The sequence below is a fragment of the Bufo bufo genome, chromosome 6 (genome assembly GCF_905171765.1).
Source record: "Bufo bufo chromosome 6, aBufBuf1.1, whole genome shotgun sequence".
NCBI classification, from domain to species: domain Eukaryota; kingdom Metazoa; phylum Chordata; class Amphibia; order Anura; family Bufonidae; genus Bufo; species Bufo bufo.
Genome location: NC_053394.1, coordinates 298,017,808 through 298,031,412, shown reverse-complemented (window position 1 = coordinate 298,031,412; position 13,605 = coordinate 298,017,808).

Sequence of the window (13,605 nt, the reverse complement as noted above, 5' to 3'; positions counted from 1 at the left end):
GCAAGGGAATGTGTGCTGGCACAGGACTTCCACTGGCTAGCCCTGCTGTGAACTGACCTGACTGCTGTGATCAGCATCATCCTCCAGGCTTCAGACAAAGGTCAGTCATCTGCAGTGTGTGTGAAGATTGGCCCTGACTGCCTCTCTGTGACCAGCAAGCCACAGTGCACACAGTAAGTCAGCAGCCCTGTGCACTGCTGTTTCTTTTAAATAAAAAGTTCATGAGTTGGGCCCAGGAGCACTGCTTATCCACACTATAAGCAGCAGCAGGCACAGCAGTGCATATACTTCATAAGAGGGCTATGGTGGCAGTGGTACTGTTCATAAGGGAGTGCTATGGTGGCACTGGTACTATTCTTATGGGGGTCTATGGTGGCTGTGGTACTGTTCTTAAGGAGGGCTATAGTGGCACTGGTATTGTTCATAAGGGGAGCTCTGGTGGCACTGGTACTGTTCTTAAGGAGTGCTATGGTGGCACTGGTATTGCTCATAAGGGGGGCTATGGTGGCAGTGTTACTGTTCTTAAGGAGGGCTATGGTGGCACTGGCATTGTTCATAAGGGGGGCTATGGTGGCAGTGGTACTGTTCTTAAGGAGGGCTATGGTGGCACTGGTATTGTTCATAAGGGGGGCTATGGTGGCACTGGAACAGTGTTCAAAGAGGGGCTATGGTGGTTTTGATTCATAAGTGTGCTATGGTGGCACTGGCACAGTTCAAAATTGAGGCTATAGTGGCACTGGTATGGTTCGGGCAATGGTGGCACTGGTACGGTTCATAAGGCAGTTTATGTTGGCAATGGTACGGTTCAAAAGGGGGCTATGGTGGCACTGGTGTAGTTCATAAGGGGGCCTATGGTGGCACAAGTGTAGTTCATAATGGTTACTATGGTGGCACTAGTACTATTCTTAAGGGGGGCTATGGTGGCACTGGTACAGTTTATAAGTGGGGTGAGCTATGGGGGCACACATAGCATCAGAGCAGGCATAGTTCATAAGGGTGACTGCCAGCGCTGTAAGCTTAAAGTGTACCTAACCTTTAAAATGTACCTGCTAAATCCTGGCATACATGGGCACAGGCAGGAGGGCAATGCCTCATTTGAGCTGCTGCCCTGCACTTTCTCTGCTAATACTGTAGCTGGCGTTCTATGCTGCTACATATATTTTATTTTTTATCCCTGTTTGATTAGGTTATTTATGGTACATTTTATTTCTTTGTTTCTGGGTGAAAAGGGGTGGTGGTCAGGGAGCAGCCAATGTAAGTAGTGGGAGGAGCCATGTGTGGGTAGTGGATTGGACCAGGTGTGGGTAGTGGGAGGGGCTAGAAACAGGGCATAGGGGCCCAATTCAGATTTTTGCTATGGGGCCCAATGATTTCTATGTATGCCCCTGGCAATGTGTAATAGTAATTGCTCCTATTACCCAGGCTTTACACTCTCCTATTGGTCCCTGCTCTCTCCCTACAGTGTGGATAATGCCTCCCTATCCTTTCCCTACACTATCAATAATTGTTTCCCTGAACTACTCAATCGTTTTTTTATTTTTTTATTATTAAACTCTTTCCTAATCACTGTCCCTGAGCCTGCAACTTCTCTCCCTGCACTAAGTTCACTGTAAAATGGCGGAGACCTGGCATGAGGAGGCTTTTTATAGGGCTGTGGCATCACAGGGGCTGGATATCTGCTGATTGGCTGTCTGCATGGCATTGTGGGTGCTTCCTCGTTCCCGGGCTTCTTACTTTCACTTTGTAACATGTGCAGCAGCCATTTTAGAAAAAACGCTATTCGTTACCATGAAGTGTGAGGAAATTCAACTTCGGGACAAATCAGATTGAATTCCACTTCGTTAACTTCAATTCGCTCATCTCTAATTTTGAAGTTCATATTTGAGCCTACCAAACCCTTTTTTTATTTTTTTATTCTAAACCCACATTGGTATTTTGGACCCATGATTTGAGGAGAATTGCTAATTTCTTATTTTGGCCTGCCGCCTGCTGGCCAAAATAAGAATTGCAGCTTCAATGCCCTTGGTCTCTTCAGCGAGACTTAGGGCATTGAATTCAATTACCAGCATCCTCATTGGCCACAGAGGATGCCAGTAAGAATCCCAGAAGTGCGAGACATGCCGGCCATGATGTCCGCTGCACTCACGAGCAAGTGCCATATTTACACTTCGTGTGCATGTAGCCTTAGACTGAGCTAATTTGTAGGCGCATGAAAAAAGGGTGCAAATGATCTATTAAAAGTCGCATGTCTCCCTGAAAGGGCGACTTTTAATGCAAAAAAAGTTGCACCACTCAAAACTGACAAAAAAGAGTATGCCAGCCCTGGAGTGGGGTAGACTGCTTTTGTGACTAACTCAGGTGTAAAAAAGGCGCACCTACATAAATAGGTCGGAAAAAAGACACAATAGTTAGAAAACTGCTGAATTTATTGGTCTAAAAAAAATCTAAATAGGTGAATGAGGTGCAACAGTCTCCAAAATAGGCACAATTTCAATAGTAAATGCGACCCAAAAAATTTGACAGCATTTTTACTCCTAAAAACAGGCTCAAACTCTATAGTACAGGGATGGCCATCCCTGCTATAGTAAATGTGCCCACAAAACAGTGTCTACTCTTCAATCCACTCGCTTCTACAAATTCTGAGCAATCAGGAAAAGGCCTTGTGGAATCATGTGGTCCTGGCGTTCTCAGAGGACTGCACTCTACATGCTAGGACTGGTTTTTGATATATCAAGACAGGGGGCATTTTAATTTACCCCAGTGATCACACCGTTGACAGATTAGTATCTTTTGGTAATACAAGATATTTATGAATTTATTTACAATGATACATTTTATCTTATTTTTATGTATTTACCATATGTTTTCCTGGAGAACCTGTTTAAGTATTGAGTTCATAGTACAGAACAATACATTTATTTCACCGTAGCTAGTATTCTTGGCAAGAAATAGCTGCTCAGTTTCCAAAAAGCAGATATATCGTTGATGGATTAGGAATAAGTCATAAGCCAAATTTTAAGATAACTCCTGGTGCCTCAGGGAGCTAGGTACTGTGGGTGTGTATGAGAGACACTGAAATGTTGTAGGGTTAGATTTACTGCGTATTACTACAAGTTACTTATTAGATTTTCTATAAGGTGTACTAGCTGATGACCCGGCGTTGCTCAGGTATTTATTTATTGCAATTTTATATTAAATAATAGCGATTTTCCCATAGGCCGCCCCTTTAACAGTGACTTTCACGGTGGCCGCCCCTTTAACGGTGACCGCCCCTTTAACAGTGATTTTCACGGTGGCCGCCCTTTTAACAGTGACTTTCACAGTAACCGCCCCTTTAACAGTGACTTTCACGGTGACCGTCCCTTTAACAGTGACCGCCCCTTTAACAGTGACTTTCACAATGGCCGCCCCTTTAACATTGAACGACCCTTTAAAGGGATTCTGTCACCAGGTTTTACCCCTGTCAGCTAAACATATGCTGATGTTCAGGGCGTCTTCACGATTCCTAATGTGGGCTTATAAATGTCATCTGTGGGCTTATTTAGCTAAAAAACAGCTATTACTAACCTGTCAGTCAAACAAATAAGGTGCCCAAGGGGATGTTAATGGATGCAAGGTGCCGGCCGCACCCGCCGCCGTTCGTGCCCAGCGCCGCCTTTCCAGACTTCTGCGCCGCCTCCTAATCCTCTGTGCCGCCTCTCGCTCTCCCTCCCTCCCCCTCCTTCTGCTGTAAGATCTCGCGCTTGCTCACAGGGCTCTGCCTGATGCGCCCGTGCGGACTTCTCCATTTGGCTTCTTACAGCGAAGTGCGCATGCGCCGGCACTTCGCTCAACCCCTGTATGCGCAAGATCTTACAGCAGGAGGAGGGGGGAGGGAGAGCGAGAGGCGGCACAGAGGATTAGGAGGTGGCGCAGAAGTCTGGAAAGGCGGCGCTGGGCACGAACGGCGGCGGGTGCGGCCGGCACCTTGCATCCATTAACATCCCCTTGGGCACCTTATTTGTTTGACTGACAGGTTAGTAATAGCTGTTTTTTAGCTAAATAAGCCCACAGATGACATTTATAAGCCCACATTAGGAATCATGAAGACACCCTGAACATCAGCATATGTTTAGCTGACAGGGGTAAAACCTGGTGACAGAATCCCTTTAACAGTAACTTTTACAGTGGCCGCCCCTTTAACAGTGACCGCCCCTTTAACAGTGACTTTCACAGTGGCCGTCCCTTTAACGGTGACCACCTGTTTAACAGTGACTTTCACGGTGGCCGCCCCTTTAACGGTGACCGCCCGTTTAACAGTGACTTTCATGGTGGCCGCCCCTTTAATGGTGACCGCCCCTTTAACAGTGACTTTCACGGTGGCTTCCCCTTTAACAGTGGCTTCCATGGTGACCGCCCCTTTAACAGTGACCGCCCCTTTAACAATGACTTTCATGGTGGTCGCCCCTTTACCAGTGACTTTCACAGTAGCCGCCCCTTTAACAGTGGCTGCCCCTTTAACAGTGACCACCGTTTAAGAGTGACTTTCATAGTGGCCGCCCTTTTAACGGTGACTGCCCCTTTAACAATGACTTTCACAGTGGCCACCCTTTAACGGTGACTGTCCCTTTAACAGTGACTTTCACGGTGGTTGCCTTTTTAACAGTGACATTCACAGTGCCCATCCCTTTAACGGTGACCGCCCCTTTAACGGTGACCGCCACTTTAACAGTGACTTTCACAATGGCCGCCCCTTTAACGGTGACCACCCGTTTAACAGTGACTTTCACAGTGGCCGCCCCTTTAGCGGTGACTGCCCCTTTAACAGTGACTTTCATGGTGGCCGCCCCTTTAACGGTGACCGCCCCTTTAACAGTGACTTTCACGGTGGCCGCCCCTTTAACAGTGACTTTCACAGTAGCCGCCCCTTTAACAGTGGCCGCCCGTTTAACAGTGACTGCCCGTTTAACAGTGATTTTCATAGTGGCCGCCCCTTTAACGGTGACTGCCCCTTTAACAATGACTTTCACAGTGGCCACCCTTTAACGGTGACTGTCCCTTTAACAATGACTTTCATGGTGGTTGCCCTTTTAACAGTGACTTTCATGGTGGTTGCCCTTTTAACAGTGACTTTCACAGTGGCCGCCCCTTTAACGGTGACTGCCCCTTTAACGGTGACCGCCCCTTTAACAGTAACTTTCACAGTAGTCGCCCCTTTAACGATGACCGCCCCTTTAACAGTGACTTTCACGGTGGCCGCTCCTTTAACAGTGGCTCCCATAGTGACCGCCCCTTTAACAGTGACTTTCACGGTGGCCGCCCCTTTAACGGTGACCCCACTTTTAACAGTGACTTTCACAGTGACCGCCCCTTTAACAGTGACTTTCACGGTGACCGTCCCTTTAACAGTGACCGCCCCTTTAACAGTGACTTTCACGGTGACCGTCCCTTTAACAGTGACTGCTCCTTTAACAATGACTTTCACAGTGACCGCTGACCGCCCCTTTAACAGTGACTTTCATAGTGGCCGCCCCTTTAACGGTGACTGCCCCTTTAACAGTGACCTCCACGGTGCCCTTTCCTTTAACAGTGAACTCCACGGTGCCCGCCCCTTTAACCACCTCAGCCCCCAGTGCTTAAACACCCTGAAAGACCAGGCCACTTTTTACACTTCTGACCTACACTACTTTCACCGTTTATTGCTCGGTCATGCAACTTACCACCCAAATGAATTTTACCTCCTTTTCTTCTCACTAATAGAGCTTTCATTTGGTGGTATTTCATTGCTGCTGACATTTTTACTTTTTTTGTTATTAATCGAAATGTAACGATTTTTTTTGCAAAAAAATGACATTTTTCACTTTCAGTTGTAAAATTTTGCAAAAAAAACGAGATCCATATATAAATTTTGCTCTAAATTTATTGTTCTACATGTCTTTGATAAAAAAAAAATGTTTGGGTAAAAAAAAAATGGTTTGGGTAAAAGTTATAGCGTTTACAAACTATGGTACAAAAATGTGAATTTCCGCTTTTTGAAGCAGCTCTGACTTTCTGAGCACCTGTCATGTTTCCTGAGGTTCTACAATGCCCAGACAGTACAAACACCCCACAAATGACCCCATTTCGGAAAGTAGACACCCTAAGGTATTCGCTGATGGGCATAGTGAGTTCATAGAACTTTTTATTTTTTGTCACAAGTTAGCGGAAAATGATGATTTTTTTTTTTTTTTCTTACAAAGTCTCATATTCCACTAACTTGTGACAAAAAATAAAAAGTTCTATGAACTCACTATGCCCATCACGAAATACCTTGGGGTCTCTTCTTTCCAAAATGGGGTCACTTGTGGGGTAGTTATACTGCCCTGGCATTCTAGGGGCCCAAATGTGTGGTATAGAGTTTGAAATCAAATTCTGTAAAAAATGACCAGTGAAATCCGAAAGGTGCTCTTTGGAATATGGGCCCCTTTGCCCACCTAGGCTGCAAAAAAGTGTCACACATGTGGTATCTCCGTATTCAGGAGAAGTTGGGGAATGTGTTTTGGGGTGTCATTTTACATATATCCATGCTGGGTGAGATAAATATCTTGGTCAAATGCCAACTTTGTATAAAAAAATGGGAAAAGTTGTCTTTTGCCAAGATATTTCTCTCACCCAGCATGGGTATATATAAAATGACACCCCAAAACACATTCCCCAACTTCTCCTGAGTACGGAGATACCAGATGTGTGACACTTTTTTGCAGCCTAGGTGGGCAAAGGGGCCCATATTCCAAAGAGCACCTTTCGGATTTCACTCGTCATTTTTTACAGAATTTGATTTCAAACTCCTTACCACACATTTGGGCCCCTAGAATGCCAGGGCAGTATAACTACCCCACAAGTGACCCCATTTTGGAAAGAAGACACCCCAAGGTATTCGCTGATGGGCATAGTGAGTTCATGGAAGTTTTTATTTTTTGTCACAAGTTAGTGGAGTATGAGACTTTGTAAGAAAAAAATAAATAAAAAAAAAATCATCATTTTCCACTAACTTGTGACAAAAAATAAAAAATTCTAGGAACTCGCCGTGCCCCTCACGGAATACCTTGGGGTGTCTTCTTTCCAAAATGGGGTCACTTGTGGGGTAGTTATACTGCCCTGGCATCTTCCAGGGGCCCTAATGTGTGGTAAGTAGGTAAATGACCAGTGAAATCCGAAAGGTGCTCTTTGGAATGTGGGCCCCTTTGCCCACCTAGGCTGCAAAAAAGTGCCACACATGTGGTATCTCCGTACTCGGGAGAAGTTGGGGAATGTGTTTTGGGGTGTCATTTTACATATACCCATGCTGGGTGAGAGAAATATCTTGGCAAAAGACAACTTTTCCCATTTTTTTATACAAAGTTGGCATTTGACCAAGATATTTATCTCACCCAGCATGGGTATATGTAAAAAGACACCCCAAAACACATTCCTCAACTTCTCCTGAATACAGAGATACCAGATGTGTGACACTTTTTTGCAGCCTAGGTGGGCAAAGGGGCCCATATTCCAAAGAGCACCTTTCGGATTTCACTGGTCATTTTTTACAGAATTTGATTTCAAACTCCTTACCACACATTTGGGCCCCTAGAATGCCAGGGCAGTATAACTACCCCACAAGTGACCCCATTTTGGAAAGAAGACACCCCAAGGTATTCGCTGATGGGCATAGTGAGTTCATGGAAGTTTTTATTTTTTGTCACAAGTTAGTGGAGTATGAGACTTTGTAATAAAAAAATAAATAAAATAAAAATCATCATTTTCCACTAACTTGTGACAAAAAATAAAAAATTCTAGGAACTCGCCATGCCCCTCACGGAATACCTTGGGGTGTCTTCTTTCCAAAATGGGGTCACTTGTGGGGTAGTTATACTGCCCTGGCATTTTCCAGGGGCCCTAATGTGTGGTAAGTAGGTAAATGACCTGTGAAATCCGAAAGGTGCTCTTTGGAATGTGGGCCCCTTTGCCCACCTAGGCTGCAAAAAAGTGCCACACATGTGGTATCTCCGTACTCGGGAGAAGTTGGGGAATGTGTTTTGGGGTGTCATTTTACATATACCCATGCTGGGTGAGATAAATATCTTGGTCAAATGCCAACTTTGTATAAAAAAAATGGGAAAAGTTGTCTTTTGCCAAGATATTTCTCTCACCCAGCATGGGTATATGTAAAATGACACCCCAAAACACATTCCCCAACTTCTCCTGAGTACGGCGATACCAGATGTGTGACACTTTTTTGCAGCCTAAATGCGCAAAGGGGCCCACATTCCTTTTATAAGGGCATTTTTAGACATTTGGATCCCAGACTTCTTCTCACGCTTTAGGGCCCCTAGAATGCCAGGGCAGTATAAATACCCCACATGTGACCCCATTTTGGAAAGAAGACACCCCAAGGTATTCAATGAGGGGCATGGCGAGTTCATAGAATTTTTTTTTTTTTGGCACAAGTTAGCGGAAATTGATTTTATTTATTTTTTTCTCACAAAGTCTCCCTTTCCGCTAACTTGGGACAAAAATTTCAATCTTTCATGGACTCAATATGCCCCTCACGGAATACCTGGGGGTGTCTTCTTTCCGAAATGGGGTGACATGTGGGGTATTTATACTGCCCTGGCATTCTAGGGGCCCTAAAGCGTGAGAAGAAGTCTGGAATATAAATGTCTAAAAATTTTTACGCATTTGGATTCCGTGAGGGGTATGGTGAGTTCATGTGAGATTTAATTTTTTGACACAAGTTAGTGGAATATGAGACTTTGTAAGAAAAAAAAAAAAAATTCCGCTAACTTGGGCCAAAAAAATGTCTGAATGGAGCCTTACAGAGGGGTGATCAATGACAGGGGGGTGATCAATGACAGGGGGGTGATCAATGACAGGGGGGTGATCAGGGAGTCTATATGGGGTGATCACCACAGTCATTGATCATGCCCCTGTAAGGCTCCATTCAGACGTCCGTGTGCGTTTTGCGGATCCGATCCATCTATCAGTGGATCCGTAAAAATCATGCGGACGTCTGAATGGAGCTTTACAGGGGTGTGATCAATGACAGGGGGGTAATCAATGACAGGGGGGTGATCACCACAGTCATTGATCATGCCCCTGTAAGGCTCCATTCAGACGTCCGTGTGCGTTTTGCGGATCCGATCCATCTATCAGTGGATCCGTAAAAATCATGCGGACGTCTGAATGGAGCTTTACAGGGGGTTGATCAATGACAGGGGGGTAATCAATGACAGGGGGGTGATCAGGGAGTCTATATGGGGTGATCACCACAGTCATTGATCATGCCCCTGTAAGGTTCCATTCAGACGTCCGTGTGCGTTTTGCGGATCCGATCCATCTATCAGTGGATCCGTAAAAATCATGCGGACATCTGAATGGAGCTTTACAGGGGGGTGATCAATGACAGGGGGGTAATCAATGACAGGGGGGTGATCAGGGAGTCTATATGGGGTGATCACCACAGTCATTGATCATGCCCCTGTAAGGCTCCATTCAGACGTCCGTGTGCATTTTGCGGATCCGATCCATCTATCAGTGGATCCGTAAAAATCATGCGGACGTCTGAATGGAGCTTTACAGGGGGGTGATCAATGACAGGGGGGTAATCAATGACAGGGGGGTGATCAGGGAGTCTATATGGGGTGATCACCACAGTCATTGATCATGCCCCTGTAAGGCTCCATTCAGACGTCCGTGTGCGTTTTGCGGATCCGATCCATCTATCAGTGGATCCGTAAAAATCATGCGGACGTCTGAATGGAGCTTTACAGGGGTGTGATCAATGACAGGGGGGTAATCAATGACAGGGGGGTGATCAGGGAGTCTATATGGGGTGATCAGGGGTGATCAAGGGTGAATAAGGGGTTAATAAGTGACGGGGGGGGGGGGGGGGAGTGTAGTGTGGTGCTTGGTGCAACATATTACTGAGCTACCTGTGTCCTCTGGTGGTCGATCCAAACAAAGGGGACCACCAGAGGACCAGGTAGCAGGTATATTAGACGCTGTTATCATAACAGCGTCTAATATACCTGTTAGGGGTTAAAAAAATCACATCTCCAGCCTGCCAGCGAACGATCGCCGCTGGCAGGCTGGAGATCCACTTTCTTACCTTCCGTTCCTGTGAGCGCGCACGCCTGTGTGCGCGCGTTCACAGGAAATCTCGGCCATCGCGAGAGGACGCGCCGGCGCGTCCACTCGGAATGAATCAACCACCTCCAGGACGCGTCTGTGCGTACAGCGGTCCGGAGGTGGTTAACAGTGAACTCCACAGCACCCGCCCCTTTAACAGTGAACTCCACAGTGCCCCTGCCCCCCATGCCGTCATATGACTAAATATTTCAGGAACTGTGAACAGCAAAAACCTGTGATCAGTTGTTATGGCAACCTGGAGTAGGACCTGCGAGCTTCTATTGGCTGATAAGGGACATGTGACCGTGTAAATGGCAGTTAGGATTTAAGTGAAAGGCAGGCAGGCTTGTATTGGATAATGCAGCTCATTTTTTGGGAATATCTCGGGAATGGTACGTCCTAGAGAGCTGAGACCCCACAAGATTTCTTTCCAGGTAGCAAGGGATGTGTATACCAAGTTTCGTTGAAATGGATGGTTGCGTTTTTGAGTTTTCATGGAACATACATACACACAATAAGTTGAAAAAACTGCAGCGCTCACTTGTGCACACGAGAGGAGACACGGAATGGCTTGACCTGGACAATCTTAGTAAATGAACCCCACTGCCTCTAAAGTGTCCATGGCTAGAATAAAAGAGTTTTCTCATTGAGAATACAGACATTTTAGACATAAAGAGTCGCAGATTCCCATTTTGCGACTTTTTAAATGCCCATGCGGCAATATTTTGTCTCACAGACGCTTTTGTTCTTCGCTCGACACTTGTGAGTGTCAAGGGAGTGGCGGGGGTTTGGTGGGGGGCCCCGACAAATTTACCATCCTTTACGCCTGGAAATAGTCAGGGTCTGGAGTAGTTTTCACTCCAGACGCACGACTGCTGGAGGTGCGACTAATTTATGGCAAGGTGCACAAATTAGCCGAGTCCTCCGGCAGCACAAGGGGCAAATGAAGACTGTCTTTGTAAATGACCCCCATTATATTTATTTTGCCCACTTATATAGCACTGGCATATTCTGTTCCACCCTCCCTGACTGGCGGAAAAGTTAGTAAATGTGTCGGGCCGATGCTCTGGCCTAGGCATCAGTGTGGTAGGAAAGCAGGGTACTTAGATGAAATCCATGCAACCACAGAGAGAATCTAGGACAGGAATCAGCAATCTTTGACACTTCAGCTGCTGTGAAACTACAACCCCCAGCATGTACACTTAAATTGAGAAGTGAAAGGAAGATTCTGGGAGTTGTAGTTTCAGCTGGAGTTTCCGCAGGTTGTTGATCCCTGATCTAGGACCTCAGCGCTGCAAGGGACCAGTGCTAACCACTTAGCCACCATGCTGCCCCACAAGATGGGGATAAGTATCTGATTGATGGGCTCCCAGGATGATACTGGGGGTATTGCATCCCCTATGGGTCCCCAACTATGCTCAATTCAAACTCAGTGGGACAGCTGAAGATAGCTGAGGTCATGTATGACTGTTCCTTTGTTGAAATGGGGGACATGGGTCCCCCATTCTAATAATTGGGTAGGGGATAAGTGTTCTTTGTTGGAAAAGGGCTTGTTTAGTTGAGTGATATGAAACACATTTATGTTCTGGACAATAAACACAGACAAGTTTTTAATCAGATCACAGACGGATGGCTTCAGTGTGCGGTCCGTTTTTTCCTTCACAGATCCATTCACTTGGAAAAATAGAGCAGGATGGTGCATGGTGCTACTTTCTCTGCACAGATCAATGGCCTTTGTGGAAAACTGCACTTGTGAATTGGCTAATTAACTGTTTGTTTGTTTGTTCTTCAAGCAGGTAACACCCAGATGTGCACACCTAAATGAGCCCTAAGTAGGGTTGAGCGAACCCGAACTGTAAAGTTCGGGTTCGTACCGAACTTTAGGATTTTTGGACCCCGGACCCGAACCCGAACATTTCAGTAAAAGTTCGGGTTCGGTGTTCGGCGCTTTCTTGGCGCTTTTTGAAAGAACTTTTATAATTCTTTTAGTTAGGTGGTTAGTTAGCACTGCATCTGAGCTTTTGGGACATTGCAAATCACCATTTTTTTGGCAATCTACAACATCTGGATTAGTCAGTGTGCAATTTAAGCTAGAAATACACCCATCATTTTCTGGGGTTTTAAAAACACACTTTTTTTGACAAAAAACACTATTTTCAGGCCTTGCAGCATCAGCACGTGTGAAATTACAGGCTTATATACTGCTGTCAAATTCAGTTGTTAAACAAATACTCGTTTGGGCACAAAGAATTTAGTTGGCAGCCTTTGATGCAGATGTCATTGTGAGATACACCCTTAATACATTTGGGTTAGATTCAGAGATTTTAAATACCGCCATTTGGTGCACCAATATTAAATTCAGGCCTACAGTGGGTCAGGCCGTGTGAGATACACCCTCTACATAAAGGGGTTTGATTCAGGCATTTGAAATACAGCCAGTTTGGGCAAATAATACTTCAATTTAGGCATTTACTGGTTCAGGCCCTGTGAGATACACCCTCTATATACAGGGGTTTGATTCAGGCATTTGAAATACCGCCATTTGAAATACAGCCATTTTGGGCAAAGAAATCTTTAATTTAGGCCTACACTCAGGGCCGGATTAACGTAGGGGCTGATGGAGCTGCAGCTCCAGGCCCCTACCATAAAATAGGCCCATCCACCAGCCAAAAGGCCATCGGGAGCGGCCCGCGCTAAAAGTCCTCTGTTGTACACAGCGCAGCGTCACATAGAGCACAGACAATGCAGAGACGCTCACCTCCCGCTGGCAGCAGGGAGGAGCCTGAGGGAGGGACTCGGGAGGAGCGTAATATGATCCTAGAGTGGAAGCTGCTTCTGCCAGCCCCTCCCCTCCCACCAACCAATCAGAGCTGAGGCAAGGCAAGCACTAGCAGCTCTGAGTCGTCTGAGTAGTGCAGGGAGTCTAAGAATAGGAATGAATCGAATGAGTCTCAGGTTAAAAGAATCTAAAGATCCGATTAGTTAGAGACTCATTCGATTCTTTGAGTTAAAAGCCGTGAGTCAGAGTCTAGAACAGGTTACACTGAGGCTGTCAGCAGTGATAAGATTAAGGGACAGGAGCAGAGAGATAAGAGAAGTGACAGATGACACAGAGTTTAGATTACAGGTTGAATTAACCCTTTAGGATCAAATTGGCTTCTCAGGAGATATATATGTTAAAGGCATCTCGTTCAGTAGCTATATAACTAAGGGTGGGTTCACATCTCCTTTATGGATTCCGTTAAGTGGGGACTGTTTTATTATCAGCCAGTGACTGTGTTACTGTAATACTGTTATCAATTCAGCACATAGTTTTCCCTGTGCAGCATTCACATTTCACTTCACTTGGTTCCTTGTACTACTGTCAGTGTCAGACTGTTGTCACTGTGGGTAACAATGCACAACAGACAACAATGCACACCACAGTGACAGCTCCTGACTCCTGTCCTGAGTCCTCCTGTCCGGCGTCAGCCTCAGCTT